This window comes from Orcinus orca, chromosome 11 (assembly GCF_937001465.1).
Source record: "Orcinus orca chromosome 11, mOrcOrc1.1, whole genome shotgun sequence".
Lineage (NCBI taxonomy): Eukaryota > Metazoa > Chordata > Mammalia > Artiodactyla > Delphinidae > Orcinus > Orcinus orca.
The window spans coordinates 34409563-34419731 of record NC_064569.1 but is presented as its reverse complement, the minus strand read 5'-3'; the positions used below and the strand labels follow the sequence as shown (position 1 = coordinate 34419731).

At 34.8% G+C, this 10169-nt stretch overlaps 1 non-coding gene across 1 annotated transcript; it reads left to right on the top strand.

Annotated features, from left to right (window-relative positions):
- The first annotated feature begins 8850 nt into the window (after nucleotides 1-8850).
- On the top strand, nucleotides 8851-8957 carry LOC117203044 (U6 spliceosomal RNA). Its single transcript, XR_004485624.1, has one exon. It is a non-coding gene; the product is annotated as a U6 spliceosomal RNA (small nuclear RNA).
- Nucleotides 8958-10169: the final 1212 nt, after the last annotated feature.

Sequence of the window (10169 nt, the reverse complement as noted above, 5' to 3'; positions counted from 1 at the left end):
GGGTGGCAGAATTGGAGAAGTAAAAGAAGAAAATAATAAACACATGCTTAGCTGTAAGAGAATTATTTAATTTTACCCAGCATCTCTTTCTATTTAAAAGCAACAAAAATGGAAAAAAAGTCTATTAAGTAAGGAACAGAAGGAAGCTTCCTTCTAGTCATAGACAATATCAGTCTTAAAATAATAAACAAGCTCATATAGTATAGTTTTATAAAATATAGTTTGACACAATATAGTTTCAATTCTAAGATGCCTATTATTTCAGGATTTAATGTTTCTGAAATCAAGTGTGTCCTACAATTACAACTTTAACAATTTCCTGGTCATCAATCAGAAGACTACGTCATGTGCTATCTACACTGTGTAGAATTGCTCAGTCTCTCATTTCTCTCTTATTTCCTTTCCTACCTTAGAGAGATAAAACCCCCTTTCTAAAGTCAAATATTCCCCTGTTAGTCTCCCAAGGCTATTTTCTTTCCATTGTATTTTCATTCTTCTGTTTAATAAAGTCAGACAGACGTAGATTCAAATTCCACATGCCCTCCTTATCAGTTATGTCACCTTGATCAGATAATGTAACCTATCAGAATTTCAGTTTCATCATCTTAAAGTGGGGATGAATGAACACTTATATTCCAGAGTTGTTTTGGTTTTAGGAGGGCTTCATATGTGAAACATCTTACATTATAACTGATGAATTATAACTGTTCAATAAATTATAGTTATTATTATTTCACCAAGGTGCCCCTCTTTCATGATATGCTACAAAGAAGGGAATGATGTTAAATCATATTAAAATCAACTTAATACGTACCAAACTCTACTCATATCATCACCCCCTCATTTTTTCCATGGCATCTTTATTTCCTGATTGCTTTATTCCAATTCATGTTGTAGATGTTCCATCATTCTTTGAATTGCCCCATCACACTAGAATTCTAACATCTGCTCTGTTGCTGTCTTATTGCTTCTATCTCTAAAATTTGCTTATATTTGTCTCTGTCTTTCCATTTTCATTTATTTTTATTCACATCTCCATCAACTCGTAACCATCAGCAACTTAAAATCACTGCAGTAGCCACCTAGACTGTGTAACCCACTTCTACTCTCTCATTATCATCTGCCAACATCTGTCCTTCCGCCCATGGCCATGTTGCTGTATACTGTCTCAAAAAAATTTTGGAAGTTTCCCAATAAATAGTCACACTCACCATTGAAGCTCTTCCATGTCCTGTTTACATTCAATCCTTACAATCTTACATCACATTATTCTCCTGAAAGGTGTTCGTAGCTCAACATTAGACTACCTGCTGCTACACAAACATTCTGCATTTTCTTTTGTTTGAAAATTCATATTTTCCTTCTGCCTGGACATCTCATTAAAATCAATGACTGAAATCCTCTTAAGGTTTAGCTAAAATGCTTATTCTTCCAGGATGCTTTTTCCTTCATTCAGCCCATTTGACCAACTATAAAGAAGTCTGCCTATTCTGAAACTCCATAGCACTTTAAACCTCAAGTGTACCCCTTAGCCTATAAGAACTTGCAGTATAACTTTACAATTTATGGAATATCTCTCTGACTCAGGGTTATTATGAAATCTGTAAGTGCCCTGGGAAGCTAATCATTTTGTGCTTGTTCAAGAAGACACTTTCTAGGTATGTTTTTACCATTTATTTGGAGAAGGGAATGAAAGTTGCATGGGGAATGAACAGAAGTAAACCACTATCATTCAAGATATTCTCTCTAAAAATTCAGCCTTGGATCCCCACATCATATCTCACTTTGTAAGCAAATCCAATACACTTGTTTTAAAATTAACATTAATAGTAACCTATTATTTAAGCAAGCGCCTTAAGAATGTTCCTCACCCTACACCCAGTCTGTCCTATCAAAAGTTTCTTCTGCCACTTATAAGGACTTCTGATATACACATTGTCTTCATTTTATTTTATGTATTATGCCCCAATGAAGTTTTAGTACCCTATTTAGACTTGTGTCCTAGGCAAATTACTTGACTATCTTATTTATACTTATTCTGATCTCTGGGGAACTTTCAGGTGCTGAAAACAATCTTTGTAAAAAAAGATCCCAACTCTTTGAAGCAAAATAAATTATGTCATAAGTAATTGCATGTTTTTAGTTCATACTAAATCAATACCTGTTTTGTGGGGAAAATGAGAATTCAGTGGACATCTGAAGAAGTATCTGATGATAATGAATGATGGAGGGGAAAACCAATTTAACTCTGAGTACCAATTTATTGCCTCTTTTAACAATTGTAAGCCAACCTGACACATCTTCTTCTCCTCACTGATAGTTACCATTTCAGTTTTTATTATTTTATTGTGACATTTAAATTTCTGGACATGAACTGTTAATAATGTCAATGTTACATGTAAGTGATAAACTACTCTGAAGGATTTTTAACGCGCACACATACAAGATGTTTATTTTAATTGGTGTACTGCAGTATTTGTAGTGAGATACAAAGATGAAAACAGTTCAGATTAATGACTCTCTCATCTCTCATTTTGACAGCCCCTTTTTCAAAGCACTAGTATTACCCACTTAGAAAGTGGATCGATGCCAATGTTTAGAGCATTACTTCTTCCTTCAGCGCACCAGATGGTACTAAAAATTCAAAATATTTTCTACAACAGCTGTATCTTTAACAACAAAATTAATACTAGCCGAAATACCACTGCTATGTGAAGAGAATAATGATCAGGCTCTTAAGTTTAATATAACTAGCTCCATTCTAGGGAATAGTAAGAAACAAAAGCAACTCTTGCTAGATGTCAATCAGGTGTGCTGTCTGGTATCAAAAACCTGAAGTGTAATCTGAGTACATTTATCATGGAACAGCTGCTCCTCTCGGAATGTGAATTACACCTTCCTCTGGAGCAACCATTAATCCATTGACACATTTTCAGCACTAACTCTTCCCAGAGAGCATCATAATTTTATTTAATCTCTTTCTTTCTTCATTTGAGGAAATAAATCTTTTAAGGAGGATTTGACTAGAAGTTAATCTTGAAATTCTTTTTTTTATATACAGCAGGTTCTTATTAGTCATCAATTTTATACACATCAGTATATACATGTCAATACCAATCGCCCAATTCATCACACCACCACCCCCACCGCCCCACGGCTTTCCCCCCTTGGTGTCCACACGTTTGTTCTCTACATCTGTGTCTCAATTTCTGCCCTGAATACTGATTCATCTGTACCATTTTTCTAGGTTCCACATATATGCGTTAATACACGATATTTGTTTTTCTCTTTCTGACTTACTTCACTCTGTAATCACAGTCTCTAGATCCATCCAAATCTCAACAAATGACACAATTTCGTTCCTTTTTATGGCTGAGTAATATTCCATTGTATATACGTACCACATCTTTTTCATCCATTCGTCTGTCGATGGGCATTTAGGTTGCTTCCATGACCTGGCTATTGTAAATAGTGCTGCAATGAACATTGGGGTGCACGTGTCTTTTTGAATTGTGATTTTCTCTGGGTATATGCCCAGTAGTAGGATTGCTGGATCATACAGTATTTCTATTTTTAGTTTTTTAAGGAACCTCCATACTGTTCTCCATAGTGGCTGTATCAATTTACATTCCCACCAACAGTGCAAGAGGGTTTCCTTTTCTCCACACCCTCTCCAGCATTTGATGTTTGTAGATTTCCTGATGATACCCACTCTTACCGGTGTGAGGTGATACCTCACTGTAGCTTTGATTTGCATTTCTCTAATAATTAGTGATGTTGAACAGCTTTTCATGTGCTTCTTGGCCATCTGTACGTCTTCTTTGGAGAAATGTCTATTTAGGTCTCCTGCCCATTTTTGGATTGGGTTGTTTGTTTTTTTAATATCGAGCTGCATGAGTTGTTTATATATTTTGGAGATTAATCCTTTGTCCGTTGATTCATTTGCAAATATTTTCTCCCATTCTGAGGGTTGTCTTTTCGTCTTGTTTATGGTTTCCTTTGCTGTGCAAAAGCTTTGAAGTTTCATTAGTTCCCATTTTTTCATTTTTGTTTTTATTTCCATTTCTCTAGGAGGTGGCTCAAAAAGATCTTGCTGTGATTTATGTCAAAGAAGTTTCTTCCTATGTTTTCCTCTAAGAGTTTTATAGGTTTGGTCTTACATTTAGGTCTCTAATCCATTTTGAGTTTATTTTTGTATATGGTATTAGGGAGTGCTCTAATTTCATTCTTTTACATGTAGCTGTCCAGTCTTCCCAGCATGACTTATTGAAGAGACTGTCTTTTCTCTATTGTATATCCTTGCCTCCTTTGTCATAGATTAGTTGACCATAGGTGCGTGGGTTTATCTCTGGGCTTTCTATCTTGTTCCATTGATCTATGTTTCTGTTTTTGTGCCAGTACCATATTGTCTTGATTACTGTAGCTTTGTAGTATAGTCTGAAGTCAGGGAGTCTGATTCCTACCACTGCGTTTTTTTCCCTCAAGACTGCTTTTGTTATTCGGGGTCTTTTGTGTCTCCATAGAAATTTTAAGATTGTTTGTTCTAGTTGTCTAAAAAATGCCATTGGTAATTTGATAGGGATTGCATTGAATCTGTAGTTTACTTTGGGTAGTATAGTCATTTCCACAATATTGATTCTTCCAATCCAAGAACATGGTATATCTCTCCATCTGTTGGTATCATCTTTATTTCTTTCATCAGTGTCTTATAGTTTTCTGCATGCAGGTCTTTTGTCTCCCTAGGTAGGTTTAGTCCTAGATATTTTATTCTTTTTGTTGCAGTGGTATATGGGAGTGTTTTCTTCATTTAACTTTCAGATTTTTTCATCATTAGTGTATAGGAATGCAAGAGATTTCTGTGCATTAATTTTGTATCCTGCCAACTTTACAAAATTCATTGGTTAGCTCTAGTAGATTTCTGGTGGCATCTTTAGGATTCTCTATGTATAGTATCATGTCATCTTCAAACAGTGACAGTTTTACTCCTTCTTTTCCAATTTGTATTCCTTTTATTTCATTTTCTTCTCTGATTGCTGAAGCTAGGACTTCCAAAACTACATTGAATAATAGCGATGAGAGTGGACATCCTTGTCTTTTTCCTGATATTAGAGGAAATGCCTTCAGTTTTTTTATCGTTGAGAGTGATGTTTGCTGTGGGTTTGTCATAAATGCCCTTTATTATGTTGAGGGAGGTTCCCTCTATGCCCACTTTCTGGAGAGTTTTTATCATAAATGGGTGATGAATTTTGTCAAAAGCTTTTTCTGCATCTATTGAGATGACCATATGGTTTTTCTTCTTCAATTTGTTAATATGGTGTATCACACTGATTGATTTTCATATATTGAAAATCCTTGCATCCCTGGGATAAATCCCACTTGATCATGGTGTATGATCCTTTTAATGTGTTGTTGGATTCTGTTTGCTAGTATTTTATTGAGGATTTTTTGCATCTATATTCATCAGTAATATCAGTCTGTAATTTTCTTTTTTTTGTAGTATCTTTGTCTGGTTTTGGAATTAGAGTGATGATGGCCTCATAGAATGAGTTTGGGAGTGTTCCTTCCTCTGAAAATTTTTGGAAGAGTTTGAGAAGAATGGGTGTTTAGCTCTTCTCTAAGTGTTTGATGGAATTCATCTGTGAAGCCATCTGGTCCTGGACTTTTGTTTCTTGGAAGATTTCTAATCACAGTTTCAATTTCGTTGCTTGTGATTGGTCTGTTCATATTTTCTATTTCTTCCTGGTTCAGTCTTGGAAGGTTATACCTTTCTAAGAATTTGTCCATTTCTTCCAGGTTGTCCATTTTATTGGCATAGAGTTGCTTATAGTAGTCTCTTAGGATGCTTCGTATTTCTGCGGTGTCTGTTGTAACTTCTCCTTTCATTTCTAATTTTATTGATTTGAGTCCCCTCTCTCTTTTTCTTGATAAGTCTGGCTAATGGTTTATCAATTTTGTTTAACTTCTCAAAGAACCAGCTTTTAGTTTTATTGATCTTTGCTATTGTTTTCTTTGTTTCTAATCATTTATTTCTGCTCTGATCTTTATGATTTCTTTCCTTCTGCTAACTTTGGGTTTTGTTTGTTCTTCTTTCTCTAGTTCCTTTATGTGTAAGATTAGATTATTTTTTGAGATTTTTCTTGTTTCTTGAGGTACACTTGTATAACTATAAACTTCCCTCTTAGAACTGCTTTTTCTGCAACCCATAGGTTTTGGATTGTCATTTGTCTCCAGGTATTTTTTTATTTCCTCTTTGATTTCTTCAGTGATCTCTTGGTCATTTAGTAAGGTAGTGTTTAGCCTCCATGTGTTTGTGTTTTTAACATTTTTTCCCCTGTAATTCATTTCTAATCTCATAGCATTGTGGTCAGAAAAGATACTTAATATGATTTCAATTTTCTTAAATTTACTGAGGCTTGATTTGTGACCCAAGATGTGATCTATCCTGGAGAACATTCCATGCTCACTTGGCAAGAAAGTGTAATCTGCTGGTTTTGGCTGGAACGTACTATAAGGATCAATTAAATCTATCTGGTCTGTTGTGTCATTTAAAGCTTCTGTTTCCTTATTTATTTTCATTTTGGATGATCTCTCCATTGGTGTAAGTGAGGTGTTAAAGTCCCCCACTAGCACTGTGTTACTGTCGATTTCCTCTTTTACAGCTGTTAGCAGTTTCCTTATGTATTGAGGTGCTCCTCTGTTGGGTGCATATATATTTATAATTGTTATATCTTCTTCCTGGATTGAGCCCTTGATCATTATGTAGTGTCCTTCCTTGTCTCTTGTAATATTCTTTATTTTAAAGTCTATTTTGTCTGCTATGAGAATTGCTACTCCAGCTTTTGATTTCCATTTGCATGGAATATCTTTTTCCATCCCCTAACTTTCAGTCTGTATGTGTCCCTGGGTCTGAAGTCGGTCTCTTGTAGACAGCATATATATAGGTCTTGTTTTTGTATCCATTCAGCAAGCCTGTGTCTTTTGGTTGGAGCATTTATTCCATTCACGTTTAAGTAATTATCGATATGTATGTTCCTATGACCATTTTCTTAATTGTTTCAGGTCTGTTTTTGCAGGTCCTTTTCTTCTCTTGTGTTTCCCACTTAGGGAAGTTCCTTTAGCATTTGTTGTAGAGTTGGTTTGGTGATGCTGAATTCTCTTAGCTTTTGCTTGTCTGTAAAGCTTTTTATTTCTCCATCGAATCTGAATGAGATCCTTGGCAGGTAGAGTAATCTTGGTTGTAGATTTTTCCCTTTCATCACTTTAAATATATCATGCCACTCCCTTCTGGCTTGTAGAGTTTCTGCTGAGAAATCAGCTGTTAACCTTATGGGAATTCCCTTGTATGTTATTTGTTGTTTTTCCCTTGCTGCTTTCAATAATTTTTTTTTGTTTTTAATTTTGCCAATTTGATTACTATGTGTCTCAGTGTGTTTCTCCTTGTGTTTATCCTGTATGGGACTCTCCATGCTTCCTGGACTTGGGTGGCTATTTCCTTTTCTATGTTAAGAAAATTTTCCACTATAATCTCTTCAAATATTATCTTGGGTCCTCTCTCTCTCTCTTCTCCTTCTGCAACTCCTAAAATGCAAATGTTGTTGCATTTAATGTTGTCCCAGAGGTCTATTAGGCTGTCTTCATTTCTTTTCATTCTTTTTTCTTTATTTTGTTCTCCAGCAGTGAATTACACCATTGTGTCTTCCAGATCACTTATCCATTCTTCTGCCTCAGTTTTTCTGCTGTTGATTCCTTCTAGTGTAGTTTTCATTTCAGTTATTGTATAGTTTATCTCTGTTTGTTTGTTCTCTAATTCTTCTAGGTCTTTGTTAAACATTTCTTGCATCTTCTCGATCTTTGCCTCCATTCTTTTTACAAGGTCGTGGATCATATTCACTATCATTATTCTGAATTCTTTTTCTGGAAGGTTGCCTATCTCCACTTCCTTTAGTTGTTTTTCTGGGGTTTTGTCTTGTTCCTTCATCTGCCTTTTTATCTTGTCTATCTTTCTGTGAATGTAGTTTTTGTTCCACAAGCTGCAGGATTGTAGTTCTTCTTTCTTCTGCTGTCTGTCCTCTGGTGGATAAGCCTATCTAAGAGGCTTGCACAGGTTTCCTGCTGGGAGGGACTGGTGGTGGGTAGAGCTGAGTCTTGAAATTCTTTAAGTTGCAATAATATTATCTTTTTTATTATAAGATATAAAAGATCTTGTGAAGAATATGAGGACTTTAAGTCTGGTTTAAAATAAGGCTTGACATATATAACTTAAATCCAACAGTCTGATGAACCTATGCATTTGATTTGTGCATACCCACAAAAATATTAAACAGGTTATTAGTTAGAAAGTCATAGAAACAGAAGAAAGAGATGATGATGAGTATTAGTCTAAGTGTAAAGGGAATTAACTTAAAGTGTTAATAAACACCAATAGGAAGATGAAATAATAGTAACAAGGATTTTATTCTTTTCATTCATTTAAGTGAGTAAAATAACACACTAGGTAAGTATTTTATATAGTTTTAAGAAAATAAAGAATGCAAAAGTAATGTTAGGTTGATACTATTAACTTTTCAAGAGAAATTTTGCTTCAACATAAGACTAATTATTAGTTTATTTAGTGATCTGCCCTTATGATTTTAAGATATATATGTCTCTCCTGAAGTCAAAGCACATTGTTATGGTGAAATAGATTATTTTAAAACTAACTTCTATCCAATAGAATCTAAAGAGAGGAAGTTTACTGAGGGACTACTTAAAGTATAGATTAGGAAAGTGTCATTTGCACTTTTGTCATTAAGAATCAGAGAGATCAAACTCCCTCAGATATGCTTTGAATGATAATTAAAAGGCAGTCAGGTGCTCACTTCAACAGCAGATATCCTAAAACTGGAATGATGCAGAGAAGATTAGCATGGAACCTGCACAAGGATGATAAGCAAATTTGTGAAGTGTTCCATATTTTTGAAATCAGAAAGAAAAAAAGCAGTCAGTAAAATATTCTTGATAAGGGGAGTGAAGACAGCCAATTGCAATTTTAAAATCAAGGTTTCTCAACTTCAGAATAATTGATTTTGTGGATGTATAATTCTTCATTGTTGGGGAGAGAAGAGCTGCCCTGTGCATTTTAGGATGTTAAGCAACATCCCTGGTTTCTCCTCACTAGATGATAGTAGCACCCTTAATTGTGACAACCAAAAGTATCTCCAGGCTTTACCAAATGTCTCCTAGGACACAAAGTCTTTCTCATTTAAAAACCACAGCTTTAGGCTGACAATTTGCAGCCTTTAGGTATGGAATTTATTTAGGTAGCTCAAAATAATGACAAGGAATAACATCAGATGTAAACTCCTTGAGGGTGTAGACTATCATTTTATCATGACTTCTTAGTACGGCTCTTGTAAAAAAAGAGGCAACTAATAAAGGAGGAAAATTACAAAATCAAGCTTAAGGAGAATTGCAAAGAATTCTAATTTACATCAGTAAATATCTGGGGCATAGTTGTGAAAATGGATTAAAAGGATGCTAAACAAATGAGGAAAAAGCATTAGTTCAGGGTGAATTTTACATGTAGGAACACTTATCAGAGATTCCATGCACAATTTTAAACAGTTAAAAGTAGTTTTAATTTACTTAGTCTGTTGACTAAAACCTTGATTCATAGCTAGTACTAGCTGAAGATGACAATATGATACACCAGGAATATCTCCCTACTTAGAAAAAAAATTGCACTGTCAGATGTAACTATTTTGAAACTCTAGAGCTGCTGAAGGCTTACAACTTCCAGGGGAAAACTTGGATGGTAAGTTGTAGTTAATTTCAGTCAATTTTAGCTCTTAGTACAGTAGAAGCTACCCTTCACCTCAACCACCACCCCAAGACACGTGGCAGGCAACGCACATACAAAAATCAGGAAAGTATGACCTACTCAAAGGAAAAAGAATAATCTACAGAAACTGTCTCTGAAAGACCTAATGGCTGATATACTAGACAAATACTTTAAAACAATTATTTTAAAGATGTTCAAATAACTAAAGGAATATGTAGAGGAAGTCAAGAAAATGATGTATGAACAAAATAGAAATATCAATAAAGAGAAAATCTAAAAAGAAACCAAAAAAATGCTGAAAAGTACAATAACCAAAATGAAAAATTCACTAGAGGGATTCAAAGGCAGA